The sequence below is a fragment of the Choloepus didactylus genome, chromosome 21 (genome assembly GCF_015220235.1).
Source record: "Choloepus didactylus isolate mChoDid1 chromosome 21, mChoDid1.pri, whole genome shotgun sequence".
Classification (NCBI taxonomy): Eukaryota; Metazoa; Chordata; class Mammalia; order Pilosa; family Megalonychidae; genus Choloepus; species Choloepus didactylus.
Window position 1 is genome coordinate 3,652,846 of NC_051327.1, and position 10,732 is coordinate 3,663,577.

At 49.0% G+C, this 10,732-nt stretch overlaps 1 protein-coding gene across 2 annotated transcripts in view; it reads right to left on the reverse strand.

The window, feature by feature from the left end:
- EEF2K (eukaryotic elongation factor 2 kinase) overlaps nucleotides 1-10,286 on the reverse strand; it is a 110,254-nt gene extending 99,968 nt beyond the window's left edge. The window contains exon 1 of one of the 2 annotated variants that reach the window (XR_005213566.1): nucleotides 9,969-10,286. The gene's annotated coding sequence lies outside the window, so the exon portion shown is untranslated. The remainder of the gene's footprint in view (nucleotides 1-9,968) is intronic. The other variant, XM_037814438.1, reaches the window with a different exon arrangement.
- Between the last annotated feature and the right edge of the window lie 446 nt (nucleotides 10,287-10,732).

Consider the following 10,732-nt stretch of genomic DNA (forward strand, 5'->3'; position numbering starts at 1 on the left):
CAGCCACCGCGCGGGAAACTATGATTGCAATGCCCAGGCCGAGGCCCGTAGGCTAGGCTGCAGTGGCCACCGGCCCTCCCCAGGGCCTGCCTTCATTCCCCAGGGCCACCTTCCTGCTGTGGAAAGCAGCTGGAATCTGCTCACCTCCCACTCCCAGGAGCCAGGATCCCAGAACCAACGTGGCTCACCCTGAGCCACCAGTGCACACACTGCTACACGTTTAGTGTGAGGAGACCCCGCCAGTCCCTGACTGCCACCACAGTGGACACAGATGACTTATCAGCCATGGATTGCTCCCAGTCTGCTTCTATTTGGGGATCTGTTTCTCCCCCATTCTCAGGCCATGTGGTTGGGGCAGGGATGCATCCCCCAGATGCCAAGTTGCATCATGTGCCCCAGGTCTAAACCAATCACAGCATTTGGGCGCCCGGCCAGTGACTGGCTCAGAGGTGGGCACGTGACCCAAGTAAAGCCAAACTGATCCAATCCCAGGTAAACGTGGGATTTAGCCTGAGTGACTGGAAGAGATGGTCAAATTTTCCCGCTGGCTGTGAATCCAAGAGGATTGAGACAGGACCAGAGCCCACCAGAGAGTACAGCGGGTGTGTCATTAAAAGCAGAACAAGAGATGAAGAAAAGAAAAATGGTGATGACATCATTTGAGACCCCAAATCCAAACATGCTTGAATCCAGACCCATCCCCTCCACGGACTTCTGAATTATGAGATATAATAAATCTCTCTTGTGGGGAGGGGAAGGTTGGGGGTCGACTTAAGCTGGTTACAGATAGGTTTTCTGTTACCCACCATCTGAAAAGTCCAAAACCCAGTCAGGATTTTAAAATTTTTAAAAATACTTTTACTAAAGTATATGATTGAAAACAACACCCCTTTCCTACTATAGTGACCCTCACCCATTTTCCATACCCAGCACCACCGCTTTCCCAAGCAGCTCCCTCCCTTAGTTATAAAAGTTTCCAGTCCTCTTTTAACTGAAACCCAAGTGCTTTGTTTTACTGATACTGTGCTTTGAAACTGCACCCTATAACCAAAACAACTCCTGACCGACCTCATTTGTATCCCCTTATCTTGTTTTGCAACCCTGAATTCAGGTGCCCTTGCACTTAGGCACTTATTGATTAATATAAGTTAGCCCAGAACTTAACACCCAAAATTCCTGAACTATCTTGCTGAACCAAGCCAGTTCTAATCAGTTAGGCCACTTGACATGTGCAGTAGCCGAAATATGTCATCACTCTAAGCACATGCAGCAATTAGGCTATCTCTGCCCTTGTCATCTAAAACAGCTTTGCTTATTATCCTAAACCTGCCTGCCTGCCTTTGACTACAACACTGAAAGTTTCTCCAGTTCGAGGAAGAAACTGCCCTCTTATCTTCGCGAGGCTAGACTTTGCTAAATAAACTTTTTCTCTTCTCAAAATCCGGGTGTCCACTCATTGACTCTGTGTGCACCAGGCGAAGACTCACTTTCAAGCCGTAACACCACCGGGGCCGCACGGCTGTGCAATGCTCATCTCTAGGGAACAACCTCAGCAACTAGAGAAGGCAACCACTTCTAACTATTCTAGCTGTTACTCCGGGCAAACAGCTCCACATCTCTAAAGAATTTGCTCTTCCTGCTACTTCTTAATGTATCTATTTTGGTCCTTATCTGCTGATTTCCTATTGTGATAAATGAGGCTTTATTCCACCTCCCTTCAGCACTTCCCTTCCTCACCCACGCCCAGACCAAGTCTTCTCCTGGCTCTTCCACAATCCATGCCAAGAACTCTCTGGCTTACTGCACCAACTAGAAGCAGCTATGGGTTTCTCACAGTTTAGTGTGAGTTCATCTCACTGGCAGAGAAGGGAAGACGCGGCTTTTGAGCTGCAAACGGGTAAAGAGAAAGCAGAAGAGACCTTTGCTCCTATCTGAAACAAAACAGATAACATACGTGCAGGGCTTACTGCACACCGGGCACCCTGCGAAACAACTGACGTGGTCTCTCATTTGACAGTGACAGGAGCTGCTGGGCCCAAGAGAAGTGACTTCTGACGGGGACTCCTCTGCAGAAGGGAAACTGTGCAGGGCCAGGCTGTCCTGGGCTGCACCTGGCTAGTTCCCACACCTGGCTTGAGTCTTTCGTTTCCTTCAAACAAGAAACGAAAACCTAAGCCTTGATCTTGTGGCCTGGAGCCTCTGCTCTGCAGCCGCACGGCCCGGCTTTTCCCGGCTCCACCACCTTGGGAGGGGTAGGCACGCTCACCAAGTGCTAATCAAAGAGCTTCCCAGTCTAGCTTTTATTGATTTACTGGGGGTGGGGGTGTAACAGTTGTGCAGGATTAGGGATTACTCACTCAATCAAGCATCCAGCTAAGAGTTCATGCTAGTGCCTGGTTAATGTCTATATCCCCACAATGAATGTATTAGATGCTCAGTAAGGGAACATTTACTGAAACTTTTGAGGGGACTAATAACTGTTTGCGTCAGCACGTCAGAATAAAAGGACTGACTTACCGATGTCCACACCCATCTGTCCCCTCCTTGTCACCTCACCCCCCCTATTCTCCAGGCTCAAGAATCAGTCACCATACACCAAGCTCTCCTCACCACCCTGCCCTTGTCCCCTGTGAGCCCCCCTGCCTGGAATGCCCTTCCCATTTGCTGGCAAACTCGTTTGGTCCCTTCAAGATCCAGCTCACAGTTTTACTTCCCCTGGTAGTTTGGAGGACTTCACATAGTGCCTGACATCGAATTGGCACTCAGAAGTACTCACTGCATTACGTTCTCACCATGCCCACTCTCCCACCCCTCAAGTTGCTCCCCCTCGCAGGCCCTCCAAAAGCATTTTCATTACATCCAGAGTCCAAACTGAATCATGGCCCTCCAAACACTGGCCTCGTCCCAATCCCTGGAACCCGTAAATACAGCGAAAGAGACTTGCAGAAGTGATGAAGTTAAGGATCTTGAGATGGGGACATTACCCAATATTATCCCAATGTTATCACAAGGGCCCTTATAAGAGAGAGGCAGGAGGGTCAGACAGAAACAGAGATGACAACAGAAGCAGGGGCATAAGACAAAGAGAGAAGTGAAGATGCTATGTCGCTGGCTTTGAAGATGGAAGAAGGGGTCATGAGCCAGAGAATGTAGGCAGACTCTAGAACCTGGAAAAGGCAAGGAAACAGATTTTCCCCTCGAGCTTCCAGAAGGAACACAGCCCTGCAACAGCTTGATTTTAGGACTTCTGACGGCTTTGCCCTCCAGGGGATGTTGGGCAATGTCTAGAGAAGATTTTGGGTCACAACTAGGGAGACGATGCTACTGGCACCTAGTGGGTAGAGGCCAGGGATGCTGCTAAACATCCTACAAGGCACAAGGAAGCCCCCCGCAATGAGGAGCTATCCAACTGAAATGTCAAGAATGCTGACCTTGAGAACCCTGCTCTAGAATGATTCTGGTGGATTTCCCAGGAGCACTCCCCAACCACCTCTCCCTCCTCTTCCCTTTTTTTTTTTTTAAATTTCTTTTTATATTGTTTTCTTCCTCCTCTTCTATTTAAAACAAACCTCCATGCATACCATAAAGATATGGAGAAATTAGTTTATTGATGTGAGCAGCTACCCACTGCTGAACCCAAGGAGATAAGCCAATGTTCGCTCTGCTAAATGGAAAACCATCATTGCAGCCTGCTGTGCTTTGTTCCTATAAAACTGTTATTGTAGGGGCTGTTTATTGTTTTCGAAATTAGAAAAATACATTTTCGAATACAAAGCACAAGATATTGTAATTATAGCTTCGATTAACAAAACACACAAAAGGGCTTGGATTTTAATTTTTAATGATCGGCTGGGCAGCCTTCTCATCTCCCCAGTACACCCTGTCCTGCCGGCGGGCAAGATCAGGGATACGGCATGCCCCTCTTCTCACAGACACTGTGTTTACACAGTCCTCTCGGTGGCCAGACCATGTGCGCTTCTTGAACAAAAAGGACCGTGTCTTACTCCTCTGAAACTCCAGTTCAGAGCACAGGGCCTGGCACACACTAGGTTCTCCACAACATGTGCAGCCTGACTGAATATGTAACTGGAGAAACGTTGGCAATTTTTGTTGATTATCATGGGCGCTGGTGGTTTGGGGGAAGGGAGGGCTCCCGGGCGGTCATTACCAGCCCCCTGGGAGTTAGCCCCTTGGCAGTGCTGAGACCCTGAGTGGAAAGCCTGGGTGGTGGAGGGCCTGGAAAGTGCCAAGCCTGCCACTACTAGCTGAGTAGACCTTGGACAAATGACTTAACCTCTGAATCTCATGTTCCTCAAAGGGTAAAATGCACTCATCCAACAGAGTGGAGCCGAGTGAGTGAACACGGTGGAGAACAGGTAAGAGAGGTGGTCTGGGGCCAGAAATGGCCATCGTAGCAGAGAGCCAGCTCTCCGCAGGCCTGTGCAGCTGCCCAGTCAGGGTCTACACTTCTCAGCACTTCCTGCAGCTAGACTTGCATCCAGGTAGAGCCACTGCCTGTGGGTCAGTGGGATGTGGGCACTTTCAGACCCATCCCAGCAGTTCATTTTCCATGCCCAGAGACAGGGCAGATTCAGAACATATCAGAGTCCCTTGTGAAGCAACTTGCCACATAAACTCTTCTCAGCTCCCTGGACAACACTGGCTCCCCCTCCTTCTGGCACATGCCCTGACTGCCCTCTCTACCTGTCCACTGGCCAACTCCTCTGCTCACCCCTTGGGTCTTAGCTTAAGATGTCACCTCCTTCAGGAAGCCTCCCCTGAACTCTAAGAGGTAGGCACTATTAGCTTCACCCTAGATAAGAGAACTGTGGAAGAGAGGTTAAGTGACTTGCCCAGGATCACATGGCTAGAAAAGTGGGGAAGCTGGTGGCGTGACTGTGTGATTGTGAAAAACTTATGGCTCACACTCCCTTTTATATGGACAAATAAGTAGAAAAATGGGGACAAAAAGTAAATGAATAATAGGTGGGGAAGAGGGGTATGGGATGTTTGGGGTGTTCTTTTTTACTTTTATTTTTATTCTTATTTTTATTTTTTTGGAGTAATGAAAATGTTCAAAAATTGTGGTGATGAGTATACAACTATACGACCATACTGTAAACGACTGTACAGCATCACCCAGGAACTTGTTAGAAATGCTAGTTCTCAGGCTCAACTCCAGACCCACTGAATTGGAAACTTAGGGTGGGGGGTGTTGTTTAAACAAGCCTTCCAGGGGATTCTGATGCACACTGAAGTTTGAGAACCACAAGCCTAAAGAAATTTTCTGCAGTTTATCTGCTTTTTGACCACTCCCAGCGGAGTTCCTGCTAGGACTTGCTAGAAAGCATCGCAGCTGAACACTGTCTACCCTCTGGCTCTCTAACCACTTGAAATGCTTCTCTGGAAGCTGTACAGCTCTGGGACTTCTGGTGGGGACTGGGAGATTGTCATCTTCTGCCTTATCATCAGTGTCTTAATGACTTATTCCTTCCTTTGTTTGAAGCCCTTTTGCTTATGTCCGTCAACCTTGGCTGCAAAAGTTTGACCCAGCAAAGCTTTAGAATTCAAGATGCAGCTGCAGACGTGGTCATCAGAATAACCACCTTCTAGTTACATTTTCAGTTCATTCAGCAACAAACAGTCTGCAGTTTCTTTGACAGCAGACTCTACCTGGTCTCCTCCCCACCCCCCCGCCACACACACACACATTTTTTTAACCAGTCCAGCCTGCTGCTATTACCTTGAACGTAAACCTCCCAGTGTTGACCTGGTCCTCACATTTTCCTGCTTCAGCTTTAAGAACTGGATCAGAAACAGTGAATCCTAGAGAATGAGCTGAATTCAAGTTTCTGCTGTTAATCCTCAGCTTTCTTCTTCACTGCCTAAAGCATCCTGGCAACCAGACACCACCCTGACAGCCAAAGACTGGGCAACATTTCTTTGGGAAATCAGACCAGTGCAAGATAAAAGGCTGAAAGACACCCTTCCACAGTGAAACCACATAGCCAGATCACCCCAAAGGAAAGACCCTGACCCACAGGCCCCTCCTACCCCCACAGACCTCCCGAAGAGCTTACTGGAGCTCCAATCTCTTTAACAGACAGCTAAGGATAACTTGATATTTGAGAAAGTATCTCACATGAAAGGCAGACCAAAACAAACCAACAAACGGCGGCAAGATGGTATTAATTGTGCCTAGCCTCTTTGTTGCTCAGATGTGGCCCTCTGTCTCTGACTAAGCCACCCAGGCATGTGATCTCACTGCCCTCCCCTCTATGTGGGATCTGACTCCCAGGGGTGTAAATCTCCCTGGCAACGTGGGATATGACTCCTGGGGATGAATGTGGACCCGACACCGTGGGATTGAGAACGTCTTCTTGACCAAAAGGGGGATGTGAAATGAAATGAAATAAAGCTTCAGTGGCTGAGAGATTTCAAATGGAGTCAAGAGGTCACTCTGGTGGGCATTCTTACGCACTATATAGGTAACACTTTTTAACACAAAATAAGAACAAGATGCTTTTTTCGAACAAGACAATAGCACTTGGAAATTAGTTATATCTTTACAGAAACAAAAACTTTAACAGAAGGTTGGAAGATAAAGTTGAGGAAATCTCCTAAGGCCAAGAGGATAGAAAATAGGAGATAAAAGATAAGAATATTAGAGGGCCAGTTTAGGGATCTAACATTGAATATTATTAACGTATTGGTGGACTAGTTAGAAGTAAATACCTGAAATTATCAAATTCCAACCCAGTAGTCTTGACTCTTGAAGACGACTGTCTAACAATGTAGCTTACAAGGGGTGACAGTGTGATTGGGAAAACCTTGTGGATCGCACTACCTTTATCCAGTGTATGGATGGATGAGTAGAAGAATGGGGACAAAGACTGAATGAAAAATAGGGTGGGATGGGGGGGATGATTTGGGTGTTCTTTTTTACTTTTATTTCTTATTCTGATTCTTTCTGGTGTAAGGAAAGTGACCAAAAATAGATTGGGGTGATGAATGCATAACTATATGATATTACTGTGAACAGTTGATTGTACACCATAGATGATTGTATGGTATGTGAATATATCTCAATAAAACTGAATTTAATTAAAAAATGTTAATTTCTAACTCTTTATCAAACTCCTTTTTCACCACCTGTATTAAAATTATTTCTTACATAATTTGTTTGGTTCTGTCTCAGTAAATAAAGTATTACATGCCTAATATTATCTCTTCAATAAATTGGAATCTTAAAAAAAAAAAGAAAGAAAGAAAGCTGGAGCAAACAGGATGTGCAAGAAGAAAACTTAAAAACAAACAAAAAATAGCCACACCTTAATATCCTTAGAGAGAGAAGATATTTCATCCACAAAATAAGAACAAGATGTTTTTTTCGAACAAGACAATAGCACTTGGAAATCTTTACAGAAACAAAAACTTTAATAGAAGATTGGGAGATAAAGTTGAGGAAATCTCCTTAAGGCCAAGAGGATAGAAAATAGGAGATAAAAGACAAGAATATTAGAGAGCCAGTCTAGGGATCTAACATCAAATATTAGGAAAGAGAGAACAGAGGAAATTAAAAAAAAAAAGTAGACTATTTCTCAGAATTGAAGGACATGCATTTCTAGAGAGAAAGGGTCCAACTTCCCAGCACAATGCACAAGGACAGACCACTGAGAAACATCATCCTAAAATTTCAGAACACTGAGGATAAGGAGAAAAACCTAAAAGCTTCCAGAGGGAAAGAACAGGTTCCACCCAAGAGTTTAGGAAACCACACAGTCATTCTTTATTGCCACCCTCTTAGGGTAGTCTCCGGTCAGGTGAGTTTGCTATTTTCCATTCTTGAAATGACCTAGCACCTTTCATTTTTCACTTTTTCTAGACAGGGAAAGCCTTCCATTTGCAAGTTGATCTATCCTAGTTATGTACTATGGTAAGTTTTATACTACATGTTAATTAAAGCCAAGCATTACGTTAGTCAGGGTACAGACTCGTTGCTACAAATGATTGCCACAACAAATTTCACTGGCTTGACCCACTAGAGGTAATTTCTTGCTCACATCCCATTCTAGTGTGGGAGGCTGAAGGGAGCTCTGCCCTCCTCTAGGTTCTGGGATACTCTCCCCTGGGCTGCCAAGTGGGGAAAGAGTGGGGGATTTTAGGGTCCAGGCATGCAAGGGGAAGCCCACCACTGCGGCTCACATTCCACTGGCCAAAACTCAGTCATGCGGCTCCTACCAAACTGAGAAAATTAGTGGGGTCGATAGGCCAGACCAGGAAAACATGGATATTGGTGGCCCCTAGCTGTCTCTGTCATATGCCACATTAAAACTGCCTTAAAATCAGATCAGTGATAGATCTTAGTCAGCCAAAAAAACACTGTTCTGCCACAAGAACTTTTTGTGAAAAAATGGTGAAACACAGAAAGTGCACAGCTCTTCATATGTAATATGATCTCAAGTGTTATCAGGCCCTGACTTCCTGCCTCCCTCATCCCCCACCCCCAGAAGGTAAAAATTTGAGACCTCACTCTGTCTGAGCGAGTGGATGCCAATCCTAACCATTTTACACCTGAATTCATGTCATCAAGAGACTTGGTTGTATTTGTTGAATTAACAAAGGAGAAAATGAACAAATGCCAGGTGCTGTGGCCACAGAAAAGGAAGACATACACACCTCCCTCTCCAAACCCTACCTCCTTCAGCCAGCATCCTTCTCAACTCAGATCATGTATCACCTCCTCCAGGAAGCCTTCCCCAGTAAACACACACACACACACACACACACATACACACACACACACGGGGCAGTGTCAGCTCCATCTGCTCGCTCTGTCTTCTGGCAGTTAGTCCATCTTGCCTATCAGAGACTGCTGTTTACATGGCTGGCTCCCGCTTAGGGAGCTTCTGAAGGTCTGGGGACCACCCTGAACCTTGGTTTCCTCCTCTGTAAAAACAGAGGGCAGGCCTGTGTTACTGCTCAATTCTCTGCAGCTCTACAGCCTGTCCAGGGGTCTCCGAATGGCCTGGAGCCTTCACACACTCCTGTGAGCCAGGCACTATTTTAAGCACTAACAAGTATCAACTCGCACTAATCCTTCCAGGGACACTGGGAGGTAGATGCTAATCGTGTACCCATTTTGCAGACGAGGAAAATGAAGGGCAGAACTGTTAAGCAACTGGTCCAACATCACAGTGCCGGTAAGTAACAGTGTCAGAATTCAAACCCAGGACTCAAACCATTTCCCGCCCATGGGTATCTCTGTCCTGTTTTTCTGGACCCCAGGCAGGGAGCACCCGGGCCAAGGACCCAGAGGTCGGGCTTCCAGAGAGCGTCCCCACGGGGCACATCTCTTCTACCCCTGCCCCCATGCAGCCCATCTGTCACACTCGGGGCGCAGCTCGGCTGGTTCCCCGCCATCCCTCACGCCCACGCAGGAGGGTCTAGACCGGGATGTACCCGAGCTGCCCCCGCCCCCGCGCCGCCACTAGCGTATTAAAGTCCGGCCCCTTGGCGCACACGTCCGCGGCGCCTGCCAACAATGCAGCAAGGGCGCGTCTACATGGTCTTCGAGGCTCCAGGAATTAGGGCCAACGCAGGCCTCTGATTCAGGGACCGGGTGGGGGCTGCGGCTCCGGATCCTGCAGGGGACTGAAAGGCACCACTGTGCCCCCGGGCGGGACCCCCGAGTTGTCTCCCGCTGCCAGAAAGCTGCTATCACATGCCAATCCAGATCGCCGTTAGCCTCCACGACTTCCCCATTTTATAGAAGCAAACACTGAGCCCCGGAGAGTTTAACAACCAGAGGAAAAGCAACCCCCACGATCCCCTTCGGCGCTGCCTCAGGCTCCGTTTCCAGGTTCTAGAACCACAGCTCTCCCAGCTCAGGCTGCACCCGGTGCGGAGGCTCGGGGCGCCCGATCCCGGCCCCCAGCCAGCCCGGCCAGCGGCGCCCCGCACCTTACCTCCCTCGGGCGTGCAGGCGCGGCAGCCGCTGCTCACGGCCGCGAGAATCCAGAGGAGTTGGCAGACGCTCGCGGCCGGGTGCTCCAGGGTGCAGGGCGGGCGGGCCCCCCGAGGGTGCCGGGGAGCGGCGAGCGGGGCGGATGGGTCAATCACCGCGCGCGAGGGGCGCGCGAGGACGCTGGAACGATCCCGGGACGCGGGAGAAGCGTGCCAGGGGCGCGAGAGCTAGCGACGGCGGGCGGGCCTGGAGCAGCAGCCGCGACTGTAGTGCGAGCGTCGGATCCCGGCAGGAGCCGAGCTGCGGCGGGGGCTGGGGCTGGGGCAGGAGCGGCGGGCAGGGCGGGGCTGCGGGTGGCGGGCGCACGGCGCGGCGCTCACGTGGATGCCCCCGGCGGCCGTCTGGGCTGCTGCAGCCGCCGCGCTCTGCTCCCCGCTCCAGCGCTCGCCTGGGTCGCCCGCGCGATAATAGGGGCTGCGTCGGTGGCTCCCCCGCGCGCTGAATGCACAGTCAGGATCTAATGCGTGGGACGGGCCTGGCGGGTGGTTGCCAGGTGGACGCCCTCCCAAATGGTTAATTCCAGAAGGGGTGGCCGACACCGCCCCCTCACCCCACCACCACCAGCCTTCCGGTTGCCTTCCTGTATGCGAGTCCTGTACGAAATTACTAATAAATCCCACCCCGCTGCTTGTTTCTGTGTCTCTATGCATAAATTTAAAGCATTTGAAAACGAAGTAGCTTTGCTTTTTCTGATTTCTGTCTTGT